This window comes from Urocitellus parryii, chromosome 2 (genome assembly GCF_045843805.1).
Source record: "Urocitellus parryii isolate mUroPar1 chromosome 2, mUroPar1.hap1, whole genome shotgun sequence".
Lineage (NCBI taxonomy): Eukaryota > Metazoa > Chordata > Mammalia > Rodentia > Sciuridae > Urocitellus > Urocitellus parryii.
This window is the reverse complement of record NC_135532.1, coordinates 213,509,326-213,527,213: the sequence shown is the minus strand read 5'-3', so window position 1 is coordinate 213,527,213 and position 17,888 is coordinate 213,509,326.

Here is a 17,888-nt window from a genome sequence, read left to right as displayed (position 1 = left end):
TTTCTTCCTGATAGAGTTCCTACATCTGTGTATAATATCTCATGCTCTTCCCTCATATACCAATAGTTGTTTATTTCTTTTTTTTTCCATTTAAAATTTGCTGACCAAGGCATGAATTCTTACACCTTCCTGTCTGTAGACACCTCCTTCCATCTGTCAGAGCATTTCTTCCATCTGTTTACCAGGCTGTTTCTTTCAGGTCTACTCAAATAAAATTTGTTGGTTCATTTAATTTGTATACATTAAGCAAATTGAACATCTACCATAAAAAAAGAAAGAAGACATAATCTTTGCCCTAAAAGATCTTAGAGACTAGTGAATTAGTTAGACATGTGCATCTACACTACTTACTGGTAATTGGTTTAAGAAAAGAGACCGCAGTATTATAGAAGGGACATAAAAGATGGACCCTAGTCTAGGAACATGATGAGGCATTCAGAGGCAACTGACTTGAGGTTTTTATAACACAGATCAAGTAACCAAATAAAGAGAATATAAAAAGTCATTCCAGATGGAGAGAACAGCATACATAAAAGGGTAGACATACAGAAAAGGAAACATAAACAGTGGCCAAGAATTCTTTAAGTTATTTGTATTTTCATCACTTAGCAGAGTTTCTCCAAAAGCAAACTGACTCCTAAATGAACGAATGAGTTAACAAATCAATGAAAAAAAACATATTTTATTTTCACCTAAAAATACCAATACACTGATAATAGTTGTTTCCAGAGAGCTTCTTCACGGTACTGCAGCAATTCTCATCAATTATCCCTACTCATGGTAAACTTTCCAATCTTACTTAGTTAAAGCACAATCAATGGTGCCGTCCAAAGCAGTAGCTACATTTTCCCTAACACAGCCTGGCTCCTGGACTTTGGATCTGTTTGTCAGAGAGTATTAGCTCTGCTGCATCATTTCATATTGAACTTCTCTATAGTTTTAATTTGCATTTTCTACTTCACATCCTATGGTGCTTCACCTCATTAGAAGAAGATCTGAAAAACCACTTAGTGTGTCTCCTAGCTTTATTACTGGTTAGCTTGCCTATAATCACAGTCTACTCAAGCCTGGGATGGTACTGCCTTTTTGAAAGGTTACTCTTAATGTGTTCTTATGGAATATCTTTGGGAAAAAATGACATTGCTTTAGTTTCAATCTTTATAATTGGTGAGTAAATTACTGGATACATTGTGATTACATCTGGCTCACAAAGTTACACTGGGCAAATCAAATATTTTAAATCTTAATTTTTCCAGGGAAGGAGAAAATGAGACCCATGGTCATAAGCAAATGAAACAACAAAATGTAAAAAAAAAAATACACAAAATAAAATAAAAATAGAAGTCAAAGCCAGCATCATAGAGTAAAGATATATTTGAACACATACCTTCTTTGATGTTTGGCCAATTATTCAACTTCTTGTTGTTTTAGTTATTTAATGGACAAACGTGGGGCTATGTCCATCTCTTAGGATTTGTGATATTTTAATGATAAGATACAAGGTGGTACCTAATTCAAAGCCAAGAGAATTATCAAATTAATTGTACATGAAGCATCACCTTTTATATGATCATTCCCCTTCTAAGTGAGAGATGACCTTGGATTTGAGACATGGGGGAATGTGATGGAGCTACAGTTCTGTGCACCATGTAAGAAGCTATGCTGCAAGTTTTATATTCATATATGATATCATACACACATGTGTCTGATGTTTCATGTGTGCTACTTCTTAAATCAATGCACCATTTTACTTTTTTGCCAGAATGAGCTGCCTGGTCATCTAGGGTGTGGAAAGTAATGACAGGATGGGAAGAACTCTGAATAGATTCCAGCAGAGCTTATGGGGTGGATGTCTCTAGAGGCACAGTTACCTTACAGAAAGGGCTATTCCTGGCCTACGTTGCATATATAAACATCATAAGTAGTTTGTAGAAGAGTCTGGTCTCTGATAGGATTGTTAGAGTCTGAAGGATTTTTTTTTAAGTTAACAGATACTATAATATAATGATTAAGCAAATATTTAACAGTAATTGAATTTATCTTGAGCATAGAATTTTCTTTTGTTTTTTAATTATTAGTTACATTAAAATAATAAGGAAAGGCTTTATTTTTAAAGTCAATGGTTTTATTCATCCTAAAAACTTTTAAAACAATCTTTCTGGGCAGATTTTATGTAAATATGCATAAAACTAACTGAAGTTTCTAAGTTATTTAGTCACAGCTACCCCAACACCTGCCTCTTACTTCCTTTCTAGTATTCAGGTCCCATAGCAGGAGGTAACACTCTTATCTAAATGTGCTATTATACCCATAACAATTACCTCAGCACACTCCCAACAATAGCACGGATGCCTTTGAGTGATGTGGTATTGTCAGCATTACTGGGTCCTAAATACAAATTAAATGTATCTCTCATAAACAATGTTGACCAGCTAAGGCTTTGATCAGTCTTAAACATCTGGAAATTTTAAAGTCATATAAGTATAATTTATGCCAAGTAATCAATACTTATTAAAATTTAACAGTTGAGAATAATCTTTAGAAAACTCTGGGTCCTAGCACATCAGAACTGTTTGTTAACTATGCTTTACAGGCCTAGTCTCATACCCACAATAAAATGTGTGCTTTAGACTCTTAACTGCCTCTGTGGTCTCAGATGTTGTTAACAAGCTATCTACTTGAAATGGGTTTAGTAGGACACATGCTGCTAATGGTATTAAAATTTGTAGTCAAGGTGAATACAATATTGAATAAGAAAAATAATCTCATTCTAAGCACATGAATTATCTGGTAGAATTTGACTGCAGAAATTATTTAATACTGAGTTATTCAGTATATTCTCTTCATCTGGAAACACTCCAAGAAATGTGAAAAGTCAATCTTTCATTTATGTATCCTCTATTAACTCATTTCACAAATATTCAAGAACCTGCTCCTTACCAGACACTTTGCATGGGAATGTGGTATAAGTATAGGGTCCAGTAAGAAGGCTTTATGCCCCGAAGGAACTCATAGAAAAGAATATAAACAAAAAAACTAAGACTTACCTTGGGGTGTCAGGGTGACCCAATGTACCCATGGTGGGATTTTTAAAATAACAAATAGAGAAGGATAGAGAAATCATGCACTATTCAGCCACAGTGTCAGAAGGCAAAAAGTGTCCATGATTTGCTGTACCCACTACTGAGATGACCCTTAAGTTCAGAAAACTAACTCTGTTCTTTAAGTGAAATCTCCATTTACAAACTAGGCACAGTGACACATGCTTGTAATCCCAGAGGCTTGCGAGACTGAAGCAGGAGGATCACGAGTTCAAAGCCAGCCTCAGCAAGCAACTCAGCAAGACCCTGTTTCTAAGTAAAATGTAGTAAAGAAAGAAATCTTCATTAATGAAACCATGTGCAATTACAGCACGTGTAACAGAGTTCTGGACTTTGGATATGACTATGGGTATTGGGGCATTGTGGCAATTGCTGTCTTCCTTCTTATGATGGCCAGAATTGGTACTGTGCACTCCATTGAAGAATCCCAGGTCTACTCAGCCAAGAGTATACTCCCCGTCCTGTGAAGTATTAGCCTTTTTGCAGTGTTCATCATTCCACACATGCCACAAAGTATTGGACAGCCTCTTAGCTCATAGTATCAAATCACTTTCAAATGAAATCTGCACAATCTGGATGGATTGAGAGAAAAAAAGCTCAAGGTTTTTGTTGATATTTGCTCAACATTGGAAAAACAGAGGCATGAACTTTGGCCCATCTAACAAGAAGCTCGTGGTTGTATAGGTTTTTGTTACTTGGCTTTTTTCCAAAAATGAAACTTCATTATAGTTATCAAAGTTGAATCTCTTCATATCTCTGTACCACATCATTTCAGACTTCATTAAGGACTTCAGTTCTGTGCTTTTAATAATAAATTTCTTGTCAGGGTGCAGTAGCACACCCTATAACCCCAGTGGCTCTGGAGGCTGAGGCAGGAAGGTCAAGAGTACAAAGCCAACCTTAGCATAAAAGTGAGGGACTAACAACTCAGTGAAACCCTGTCTCTAAATAAAATACAAAATAAGGCTGGAAATGTAGCTCAGTGGTTGACTGTTCCTGAGTTCAATTCCTGGTACCCTGCCCCCCCAAAATGATAAAAATAAATTTCCAGTGTCTTTAAATTATCTCTTTCTTCTGAATCTTCTCCAAATTCAAGTGTTTTCTGGTTAACCCAATATATGCAATGAGTAACATAAACACACAAAAACATACTGACATAAAGTCATAACCTAGCAAAACCAAAAAAGAAAAAAATATATATATTTTCTAGCATCTTAGTTTTTTTTCAAAATCTGTGAATTTATTTCTATTAATTTTCTCCTTCCATATCAAGTCATTCTAACCTGTTACATTGTCCTTATTATGTTGACCACCATGGAAACTTCTCTTGAAGAACTGAACTCTGATTCACCACCATTTCTTTTCTTCATCTATTTTATATGCCTGGTCCCTGGGGATATCTATATTTGCATTTTTTCTTTTGTATTTCCTTTCTAGTTGTCTTAGAACAGGTTCACCAAGTGGATTTGGAGTGGAATTAATAGACATGTGTTCAGTAGGAGAACTCTCCAAGGAGGGTTCTGTGAGAAATCAAAGGAAGAAGAATAACACATGAAATGAGCTAAGCAGATGAAGTTGCAGATGAAGCTGCTGATGAAATCTAATTTCAGCTTAATCTAAGCGGAAACTATGAAATACAAAGGATATCCCCCTTGGTTGATTCTCTTTGGGGATGGTTAATTTAGTGTGTCAGTTTGATGTGCTGAGGAATCTCCAGGGAGCCAGTTAAACATTACTTCTAGGTGCATCTGTTAGGATTTTTCTAAAAAAATATCACCTTTTGAATAGGCAATGTGAGTCAAAGTCACTCTCAAGGTCCATTTCTGTTCAAGGTCCATTTCAATGCCAATGTGAATGGGCATCCTCCAATCCATTGAGGGCCTGAAAAGAACAGAGAAGCAGAAGGACAAATTCATTTTCTGCTTGCCCTGGGACAACTATCTTAAGGGAGTGTGCTTGGCTTCCTGGTTCTTAGACATTTGGACTCACAGTTGGGCTTCTGATTGGCTCTTCTGATGGTCCAAACTTGGAGCTTGAATTGAATTACAACACTGCTTTTCTTTGCAGGTGTCAAATCAGGGGTCTTTATCAGTCTTCCATGTTCATAAGAACCAATCTCACATGATAAAGCTTCTATTTATCAGTACATATCCTAATTGTTCTGTTTCTCAGACCTCTGTGTATAGAGATCTGTTTTTTTTCCCCTATATCTGCTGTTCTTTAGCTACAGGACACTCTTAATTGGGGTAGGAGTGTCATATCCTATGTGTGGCAGGGAGATGTAGCTCTTGTCATCTGAGGGTGATGTTCTGAGGAAGGCAAGCAGCTGTGAGCCATGAGCTTCCAACACCTACCACACTAGTAAAGGGGTGCCTGTCTGACAAAGGGGAACCAGTTTGCTCACCAACAATGTCTTCTATTAAACCCTCACTGCTATTGTGCAACTTTACATAACTGATTTGCATGTGAAACACACTGCATTTTTATTGCTACCACAGATCTCTTATCACAATATTTTGATTCTCATGCTCAATTAATTGCTTCTCAGTAATACTTTCAGATATTGTGAGCACAATCTTTTCCTAGTTTTCCTAATCATTCTCCAATGTTCTAGATCTCAAAACACACAATCACTTCCTCTAAGTTTCTCACACTAAAACCTCAGAAATTGTTCATGACACATTTTTCTCTCTCACCCTTGCGTTAAATGCATTATCAGTTGCTGTTGATTCTATTTTCAAAGTATATTTTAAAATACATGTTGTAAGATATAATGTTTAAGTTCATGTTCAAGGTCCATTTCGATGAACATGGTCTATCTTTATCTCCATGGTTGTATCACTCATCCCAATTCCATCATTTCCCATTTGCAGTATAGCACTAGGCCATTGCCTCATTTCTTCACAAGTATGCCTGCTCCTCTCTGCAGAATTCCTGCTAACATCCATCTTTTGCCTTTCCTGTTATAGGCTAGATATTTGAGTCTTTCCCTCAAAAACTGTGTGTTGAATTCCTAATTCCAAATGTCATGTTATTCAAAAGTGGGGCTTTGGGAGGCAATTTGTTCATAAAGACAAATCCTTTATGAAGGCCTAAGTGTCCATATGAAAGGGTACTAACTGTACTTGATAGAAACTGTAAGAGCTAGCAAGGGACATAGGGTCCATTCGAACACAATCTTTATTTTGTTTCAGCTGTATCAACAATTTAAAAATAGCATCTGCCACATGATAGGTGTTCAATAACTCATTTTTAATTAATGGATGAACTAGGTATGGAATCAGAACCCTGCCATGCCAGGGAGCATAGTCTGATGCACTCCTTTTTAGTATGATATTTATTCAAGAAATCTGTAGCCAATTTTCCCCTCTTGTGCCTAGTACTCAATGGGTATTGCCATAGACAGTTTAATTGCAATTTATCAAAGATCTTGGAGTCATATAAATGCTCATCTTAGAACATCAAGTATAACTATTGATAGATATATAGATACAAGGAACTGCACTCCAGTTTATTAGTAAGAAATATTTTTTAACTAATAAAACAGATGTTTTACTTTCTTTCTTCCTTTTCTTTTTTTTTGGGGGGGGGAGGAGGGAGGGAGTACCCAGTTGGGAAGATACCTAGGTTTGAACTCAGGGACACTCAATCACTGAGCCACACCCCTAGCTCTGTTTTGTATTTTATTTAGAGACAGGGTCTCACTGAGTTGCTTAGAATCTCCTTGTTGCTGAGGCTGGCTTTGAACTTATGATTCTCCTGTCTCAGCCTCCCAAGCCACTGGGATTACAGGTGTGCACCACCCGCCTGACACATCCTTTTCTCTTTTTAACCAAATTTAGGTGCCCTATAAGGTTCTTTTAATGATCCAAGTTAGGGCATAGAATGAGGGGGAAAGATGAAAAAAGATGGGGTAAAAGGCCATAGCTTTTCTTTCTGAGGAAAGGAAAGCAGGTATTAGAATAAGATCCTATGGGCCTGTGGTTGTGGTTCAGTGGTAGAGCACTTGCCTAGCATGTGAGAGGCACTGGGTTTGATCCTCAGCACCACATGAAAATAAATATAAATAAAATAAAGATATGTTGTTCATCTATAAGTATACGTTTTTTTTTTTTTTTTTTTAAGAATAAGTTATTAAAAGAAGCCCAGACTACGTAAGTGCCTGAGCAAAACAGAGTCAGGAGGGAAAGCAAGAGAAAGGTCTTTTTATTGCCATGAACTTATCAGACCAACTTTCATAATCTGTCATAATCTCATCAAACAGAGAATTTTCTTCCCTTTATTCCATGGAATCTAATAATCTGAATAATCTAACTGATATAACAACCAATATCTCAGTGATGTCATTCACCCTAGTGCCAGTTGATACCACCCACATTTCCAGTTAATTGTCCTTTGTTTTGCCAGCCGAGAGCTTTCACCTGAAAAACAGACCTACCATTATTCCACTATCCTCCCCATCCTACATAACCTAAAGTTGTCCAAGCTGAATATGTCTGAAACTATGCTTCTCATCTTCCTCTAATCCAAAGACAATTTGATTTACCCACAACATTCCCCATCAGCTAATGACAATGGCATATTTTCAGGTACTCAATGTTACAATGACTGTACTTTCAAAACAACAAGGATCTAACTGCCTCTTGCCACCTCCATCACTACGACTTGGCGCCTTGTCCAAGTTACACAAAGTGGATAATTTTAGTGTTCCACACATCTTTTTTGAATCTTTTTGCTAAGTGTTCGCATCCTAAACATCAGCACCTGATTATTGGTGGCTGCTGAAATCTGTCATTGGTTGCCTACAGAAGGAGCTAGACATGTCTGGGTACGAGTGCATCCTTATCACCATGGTCTACCAGAACCACTCCTTCCTCCAGTACTCCTTTGACTTCTCCTCTCACTACTGCCAGCTGTACTCGGGCCACCCCGGTCTCCCTACAGTTTGTGAATATGCTGGGCACACCCTCCCCACCAAGTGCCTTAGTGCTGGCTGTTCTTCTAACTGGAATGTTCCTCTCCCAAACATCAGCAGTGAGCTCTCTCATTTTTTCGGACAGTCTTCTCATAGTTTCTTTCATTCTCTGAGAGGCTTCTCTGAGCACTCTGAAACTTCAATATTCTTGCTGCACTCTCTTGCCCATTTTGTGCTGTGTTCGCCATATAATTAATCATCATCTTCTATAATCAAATCTTCCATAATGTGCTCACCTAGGAGAAAGTATGCTCCATGAGGACAAGAACATTTGTCCCTTGGTTTTATTTTTTTAATTAAATTATGACTGAGATTTAATGCATTATCTCTTAATTCATACTAATATACTTGGCATGTTTGTTTAATGAATAAATGTGGGAATTAATTAATTGAAAGCTTCTGCGATTGTCTCTGTTTATAGTGTTTCATGTTGGAGGGCTGACTTCAGGTCCATTGGAAAAAAGTAGATATCTGTCAAAATGAATGTCTCCTCCCATGATTTTGATACAGTTCTTATATGATTTAAATCATTGAAATCATACAGTGATTTTTCTGTACCACATTTATTAAAATGCTACCATTAGAGATTTCTCATGGTTTTAAATTAATAATCGCTCCCATGACTTTGACACAGTTTAAAATGTACTGTTATATTTCTAGCTAAATATGAACCAGATTGTGTTCACATGAACAAGGTTAGACTGCCCCCTTGCTCCACACCCTGGTATCTGTTCACATCTGTGTTACATGGTCACCCAGGATCCTGGTAGGATCTGTCTTCGAAGGAGTTTAGGTGTGTGTCCTCAATCTAATTGTTAATTTTTAAAGCAAACCTTTCATTTCAACTCATCATATATTGGATGCTTAAGTTGTATTCTGTTGTGTTGTGCCAAGGTGAAACTGAGAGAAGTATCTCAAAGAATTTTGCCATCATAAGTGAATGACTTTTGCTCTTCTGTTGATTAAAATTTTAAGTGAATGTTTTCTATTTGTACCTGATGATATGTGGGTTTAGAATGTGTTAAAGACCATTCCCTTAAATTTTGTACAATAATAGCTAACACTTATCAAATGCTTATGCTATAAAAATCATCATACTAACTTCTTCATTCATTTTCGCTTAGCTCTCAGAACAATCCTGTAAAGTAGGTTCTATTATTTAGCCTCTTTGTGTTATTATCTGAGACATAATTTAGATTGCTGAATTCATAGAGAGTTTTTTATGCTACTTTTTAAATTAAGATGTTCCCTTAGGGATTTCCCATGGCATTGTAATTTCTTATAAATGTGATTTCTAAAATTCTGACATAATGTTTTGTCTAACATTCCATGCTATTAATGTACTTTGATTACTCCTTTATTGTTGTATATTTGAGGTGTTTCTTGTTTTTATTTCTCATATAGTAAAGTCTACCAAGTTGATGTCTTTGTGCATACATTTTAATCACTGTTTGTATCTAATCTTTATGGAGAATTCTTATGATGATTCCATGGCCTGCATCTTGAAGTTTTTTTTTTTCTTTTTGCTTTTTCTTTTTCTTGGCATGCTCTTTGGCCATGACAGTTTTCTGATTACTCTCAAACAATTCACTTATATGATTTAGTATCCATAAGCAAATCTGTTTCTCAGATAATGTTTTGTCTGGTCTTAAGATCAAAGCAAGAATACTTCCTTGAGTGATTACAGCATCATTAGCCATCAAGGAAATGCCAGTCTAAAGGAAAATTATAATTTTACCCTAGTTTGAATGAGTATTATAAAAAAGACAATAAAAACTTTGGTAAAATGTTGAAAAATAGGAACACTTATACATTGTTGGTGGGAATATATTAGTTTATCTATTATGAAGCACAGTATGAAAGATTGCCAACAACCTAAAAATAGGTCTATCATAAGATTCAGCTAACTCAGGTTTGGATATATATTCAAAGGAAATGAAATCATTATGTTAACAGTATAATTTTTTCTTTGATAAGATCTATTTTAGAGAACTCTGTATAAAAAAGTTCTGGAACAACACATTCAAGAATCCTATAATTTTTTTTTTCATTCTCTAAGATCAGACAACTAGTTCATCCAAAGGAACATCAGGTTAAATTTATACAAAAGTACAAGAAACTTAGGAATATGATATTGTGGTCAAGTAGAAAGCTGGTGATTTAACAATTAGCTATGTTAATAGAATTTTGTGAGTTGCCATTTATTTTACAGAATATGAGCATTACATTCATAATGCTGCAATACTGTGCATTTTTTAATCAATCTGGTTTCGGGGAGTGAGATGTAAAGACTTAAAGAAACATAAAATTCATAACTGCCCCGATGATTTTGACATAGTTTACAATTTACTTTTATATTTCTATTTAAATATGAATCAGATGAGTGTTTACTGGAACAGTTGTACTGCCTACTGACCGACATGGGAGTGATTATCTTGGTTAGAGGGTAAAAGGCCTCCAAATAACAGAGAATAAAGGAGAAATTCTAAACATGGGAAACTAAACTCCAGGCAGTCCTGATGGTCCATAGTTTAAGGTTAAAAGAGAAATATAAATGAGCTTCATGAATTAAGCAAAGACCTAATTAGTGAGTAAATTTGACATTTAACCCATTTATATAATGCATCAAAGGAGAAACTAGTAGTAGCAAGAACAGAACTGGTCTGTGATGGATGTAAAACTCAGGTAATTGAGCAGAAGCCTATACAAGTGCATCTCACTTTTGTGCTCATTCATCTTGAGTCGCACAGAACATTGCTCAATGAATATGTTAAAGAAATGGAATGGGTAATATATTTCTGTAATATAATGGGTCATTGGTTTAGCCCCAGGTGTAGGCAAACAACAAACAAACAAAAAACCCTCCTTCTTCTTAGCTCTTGGGGGACAGACAGAAGTTTCTAGAAACTTCTAAGAAATGTCATTCTAGAAGATGTCAAATATCTAAAATATCTAGGAGACTCCTAGGGAAGCAGTAATTATCCTGAACAGACAATCCCTTTCTAAAGTCTCTACAGCTTGTAGCCTCAGCAAGATGGGTAGTTTAGTTCACTGAGAACAAATCCATCTCTCGGGAATTAACTGTCTTCAACAACTTCAGGTTGATCATGTTTAAAAGATAATGCCAACTGACGATAATAAAATAAATATAATAAATAAATAAACAAACAATAATAAAAAGAAAACATTATTTCTGGAACTGAAGCATTTGTATTTACTTGACTTTTGAATTATGCCTATAGTTAACCTACATGGACATCCAAATTAAAATCAAATTATATTATTGATTTACAGAGGCAAATTACTGTCACAGGGAAATGGAAATACTCAATTTTATTTTTATCAGCCTGTCATCTCTATTTGCTATGGGAAATGAAATAATAATCAGAGAGCAATTTATTAATTTATCCTGGGAAATCACGGTCCAGAGCAGCTAAAGGGCGTAATTTCAATGCAGCTAGGTTGGTGTTTTCCTGTAAGGAATGCTGAGACACACTATCAGAAAGTTGTGTTCAGGGCAGAGAATCAGAACCCAGGAAGTAACCTGAACTGAATGTGCAATGCGATCAAGCTGAGACAACTTAATACAACTGTTACACAGTGTATTTAATCATCCTAATCTGACAGAAGAACTTGAAGCCTCACAGTAATGTCAGCTGAGCCCTGACTGGCATTTGAGCTCCTCACTATAATTCCAGCATCACCAAAACCTCACTTAAGAGTCCTTTGGTCAGGGACTATTTTGATCTTGCTAGGATAATTGTTTGCACTGTATGCTTAGGAAAGTTGTCAAAACTTTCCTTACTGACTACAAGTTTTGTTTGCATAAAGCTCTAGCCTTAAGCTCATCAAGAGAGAGAGAGAGAGAGAGAGAGAGAGAGAGAGAGAGAGAGAGAAAGAGAGAAAAAAATCTGTTCTAATGGTGATGACTTATGTTGTCAAATGACTAGTCAAGTTATCCTTTCTGGAAGTAATTATATAGCTCATAATATTGGCTGTTACAATACATATGAGAAGGACCATTATTACTTTAAGGGTGAAGGAAAAGCAGTGATAGTAAAATTAATGCACTTTGTTATTTTAAGAAATCCTTTAGCTTCTCAACTCCCTAGTAATTTCAGTGTACCACAAATGTAAAGTGGCAGCATATGAGATCATCTAACTTGGTTTTCATTAACTTCATGTGCCTTCAATGGGTGTCCACGTAGCTCTTGAGATTATATTCAAGTGTTATGAGCATATTTTTTTCTGAGAATTACCATAATTTTCATTGATTCAACTTTTAGAACTTACAACAATGGCTAAAGCATCATTACTTTACTGTTCTGAATGTAATATTTATTTAATCAGTAATAACTCAATCCATGATACCCCAGGTATGTGAGCTATGCTTCCTCCAGTGTCTGCCAGGGTCATCAGTTTTAAACTCACAGAACAGGTAAAAAAAAAGTGTTCAAAGACTTAAAAGATGAAAGAGAAAGAAAACAAGTAAACAAAAGTCCTATAAAAAAGTGTTAGTGACAAGTATTATGTAGTTCAAATTTCAGGTGTATATTGATAGACCTGCAATTGGAAGCAAAACTAAAAAAGCTATGGCCAACCAGAAGTAGAGCTTGAACTAACACAGCTTGAAATGATTGGAAGGGAAATATTAGAAATAATCAAGTTTAAAGAAACATAGCATGTTAGATAATTTAAACACAACTATGAGTTTTGGAGAGGTTATATACAGAAAGCTATAGTTTTCTTTGACAGGAAAAAAGTCAATGTTATAGAAAAACAGAAATATTTTTAACAATAGGTCTTTATAATAATTTTCATAGTCCCAAAGAGCAAGTACATTGTATGTTATGGAAAATTCTCAGTAATTTACAAAAATACAAACTGTACTTATATTATCAACCTATGATGTTATAAAACTAAACAAATCCAGAGCTTGAATGTTATTTAACATTAACAAGTGGAAGTATGCAAAGAGACACCATGTAGCTCAAAAGTCAGGTGGCAGACAAAGGCAATTACATAGTATAGAGAAAGATGAAATTATAAAAAATAAAGCAAACACTAAAATACTACGAAATGTAAAAATAGTAGAATTTAAAAATTGATTTATCAGTCAGTTGGAGGAATCACAAAAGCAAATCTCATAATAAGATTTGTGGGTATGTGTAGCTGTGGTGTCTGTGAGAGAGGTATTTTAAACTGGACAAGAAAATATGAAAATGTACAAATTTATTTCCCCAAAATTATAGAACATCATTCAGGTTGTATGTTAAGAAACTAAAGCAATATATTTTATAAAAGTTAGCATTATTCTTGTATGTACACTTAAAAAAAAACTATAACAAAAAGATAAACTGAAATTCAATTCACTTGTGTATATTTGTAAAATTTCTATATGAAATAGTAGGAAATAAACACAATTATAAATTTAACTTTTTATATTTGAATAAACTTATTTTTATGGGTTTTATCATGCTGATTTTTTTACTATATTTTAATATATCATATTGAAAATTACCTTCTTCTCAGCAAACAAGAATTTTAGAAATTTCCATAAAAACAAAGCTGTGATATTGATTAGCATCTTATTACATTTATAGATTAAAATGAAAAGTATTATAATCACTTCAACATTTTATCTTCTAATAAACTCTCCATTCATTCATGTTTTCTGTGTCTTTCCAAAAACTGCCATGCATATTTCTTGTTACAGTCTTTGCTCTATTGGACTTGATCATTGAAACTGAAATAAAGTATTATTTGATTATATTTTCTAAAGTGTTCTTATTAGTATTGCATGCAAGCCTTTAACCTAGTAATATTTATTTTATAACTATCCCCTCTAATTGTACTCCTTTGTTACCTGCACTGGTAATTTGAGTTCACTTTCTTGTGTTTTCCAAGTTTGTGACAATTCCATTTGTTTTATTGTACATACCTTCTATTGTATCAATCTTTGGTAGTATTGTTTTTAGATGAAATGACATACTTTACAGAAAAATTATCAATATAAATTATAATTATCTAATCCTTGCCTTATTTCAGCATTTATTTGCAAATCATATACATGGTTTTCACAGTAATAAAATTTCCTTTAAGAAAAAGAATATAAACATTTAACAGAACTCTTAAACTGAAAAGATCATAATGGCTAACACTGAAGTGAAGAATGGTTTAGTTTTCCTACAGCAGAATGTTCATAGGGTTATTAAATAATAAAAAGTTATCCTTTTATATGTTTTGGTTATTATCACCAATGGAATTGTGTCAAGAAAATGATATACAGATTTAATATCAGATATCTTTATAATCTCCATCCACAGAAAATAGATATATTTTTCTTTAAATAATTACATGTTATCAGGAACATGATTCTTCCCTGAGTAAACAGCTTTCCTGCCATATCCTATACCATCATCAATGACGAGTGATAGAATTTTATTAATGAAAATAGCATTGTATTTGGATGTTGTGTAGACCGTGAAGAAACAAAATGTGAAACTGTATAATGTACCTCTTGGACTATTTTATCTGGTAGGTCTCTATATCAATGTAGCATTATTTTTTTTCACATTTACAATCTCTAGAACTCAAAATATCTTCATATTGTATTATTAATGTTTCTAATGATGTTTGCAATATTATATTAACAATTTTGATGTAATTTTTGAAGCTAGATTATTATGTGACTAGTCAATAAGTCAGTTAAAGAGTACATGTGAAATGATTAACCCAAAGATACTGATATGTTCAACATGTATCTCAATACACATATTTTGCTATCTATACCTCAAATATACATCCTCATATTAAATATAACACATATAGAAGATACTATACATAAATGAAAATTATAATTATACACCTACATATGCCTTTATTGGCAAACTTTTTAGATTTTTTTGATGGACCATATAACCATATAAAATATATGAACCAATAAGAAAAGCAATGCTATGATTAGGTTAAAAGCATTGTTATAATCAAATACTAAAATCAATCTTGTCAAAAAACTTAGAAAAAAAGCAGTATTTATTTGGACATGGGAGAGGAGAGAAAGTCAAGACAATGTTGTTTATAGCACAGGAGGACCTCTTAATCTTATTTATTGTAATAGAAATCTCTGTGCTTCAAGTCTTCAGAGCAATGAAGTTATTGTTTTAAGGTAAGCTTAAATAATGTGTGGCTCCCATGCTGTGGGAACTTATGAAGCTTGGTTAGAGATATTAAACAGGGCAGAAAACACTTCTAAAATATTTTTATTAAAGGAATATAATAAAGCATAAAGATCTAGAGGTAGCAACAGTAAAAGCATTTCAGAATTAATGGACAAGATATTTATGGGATGCTTTTTATGCACATGAGTTGATAAAATCCAAGGCCACATTTGTTTGATGTTTGCCACACTCACCATGGAGGGTGTGTAAATGGCTCTGTGAGAGCAGAGAAGTTCATATTCTGCTCAAACATTTTGCCCTCAACGGAATCTTCAATTTTTGACAAAAATAAAGTATTACTATAACAACTATTATGGCAGCTTGGGCTATATCCTTGGAGGCTTGGGCTGTGGCTATGTCTCTGGCTATGATAGTTATGGACATGTCTGCCACCACCCATGTAACTATGGATGATACTGATTGTCTGCATTCTACTGAGCAACATTGCAGGAAACTGAGAACTTCCAACTGATTTTCCTGTGACTGATTCTTCATCCACCAGTACCTCTCTGAGATTAAATAATGATTAGATGTTCAGATTTCAGCATGCCATAGATGACTTGATAAAAGCCATCTGGACCTGCAATTTTAATTTGGGGGAGATTTAGAGTTTTTGTAATGATTCTCCTTTTGGATATGTATTTAGGCACAGTTCCCATTTCAAACTGTTCATGTGGGAAATGTGAAAACAATATTTTACATTAGACTTAACTTTGGCATTTAAAATGTGTCATAGTGATTTATTCCAACCCTTCATAAACAGGATTTTTATATGTGCAAATTTTGCATTGAGTTTATGCATATCTCTCTCTACAATCTGTGTCTGTGTGCTTTGTGAAAATATCCTGATGATGGTGTTACATCTATAATCCTAAGAAACCATGAGAATGAAGTCCAGCAGTTGTTTTCACACCAACCTAAGAGTATATTGATGCAGCTGCAACTACTCTTTATCAGTCTCCTCTTCCCAGTGGGATAACTATGCCATATGACTGCACCATTTACCACTGTGTACTCAAAATCATGCCGTCTTTTGCTGTTTCTGAGCAGGAAATAACTGTGTTGTGTTGTTAGAAGCCGTGTTCTTAATGGATTTCTTCTACTGTCATTGACCTTTTGGCCTTACTTAAATGAACTCTGAAGGAGCTCAGCCAGCCTTCAGATACATCAGGTAACAGGGTAACTCAGCTGCCATTCTTATTTCCAGATGCTCAGAGTTATATCTTAGCATGTCACATGTGTAGCTCTGTATGTCCCTACACTGGGTGCTCAAATAGAAGTCTGTCATACTGTATGTTTGTTCCTTAAAATGTCCTAAAAGACCCTTTGCAGATTGATTTATTTTATTCCCCTGAGAATCAGATTTCATATTGACCACAATATGAAATATTTCAGGCCTCCACTAGTGACTGTGCTGTCCTTGGTTGCTTGGTATACCTATTGATGCTCCATCCAATTGTCTTCACCTCCCCGACCTTTTATTAAACATTTATTTTTAAATACTTGCTTCACTGATGACAAAACACTGAACATACAGAGATTTATGGAACTCTACTGCCTTCTTTGAGGACATCATTTTTTTTCTTTTTCAAGAAAATAGTTCTCTTGGAATGCTCTTAAAATGAATGACAGGCTTTGAAAGACAACTGCATTCAAGCTATCACCACAAAATAGGTCAATGTTTGATCCATTCACATACTAATTTATGAGAGTGGTATGCTTGGCTTCTATAATACAAACCACTCAAAGACAGAAGCATGTGAAACCTGGGGAAAAAAGTTGAAAACAAAAAACCTGAAAAATGCCATATTTAATTTCCTTTAAAAACATAGGATGATCATGACATGTGAAATAATACTCACTTGTAAAGCTGAAAATACTGTCAGTAAGTGTTTCCCATTGTTGACTCATAAAATAGTAGTAACCAACATCAATAGCAGTGGATGTGAGACAAAACCTGTCTCATGCAGAATAAGTTCAGAAGACCAATTCTAAATTTTCCATAAGCTTTACAAAATACACATTAGTCCACCTTTCATAAAAATATTCATCCATATTGTTAGATGAAATTGACTCTGGCAAAATCTATGAAAAACAGTTGTGCTGTGTGAACAAGAGGCTCAGCTCACTCTGTTTTGCTGTGCTTGCTTATGCTAGGGTGGGTGACACTTCCATAATGAATCCACCCATTCATTTATTCAGTCAACCACAAAGAATCATATACTGTCACCTGTGCCTAGTGCTAGAGTTAGGGGGGAAAAACAGTTTCCTGGGATCTAGATAAGCTTGCAAGTCAGATAGAAACTCAAATAACAAATGCATAATTGCAAGTCTCTATTAACTTTCAGTAAGATGTATATATTGGTACAACAGTATTTTGTAAGAGGGGCTTCTAATCAAGCCTTTTGCGTTCAGTGAAACTTACTATAAATGATGCCGTCTGGGCACGGTATTAAAGAAAGCATAGGAAGGGAGAAATCATAACTTCTGGACCATAGTGTTTGTATTAGTCTAAGTGCTCTATACAACCCATGACCCCATAGCCTAAAGCAGGTGCAGACTTCTCTAGTAGATATGTTCCCATTTACCATT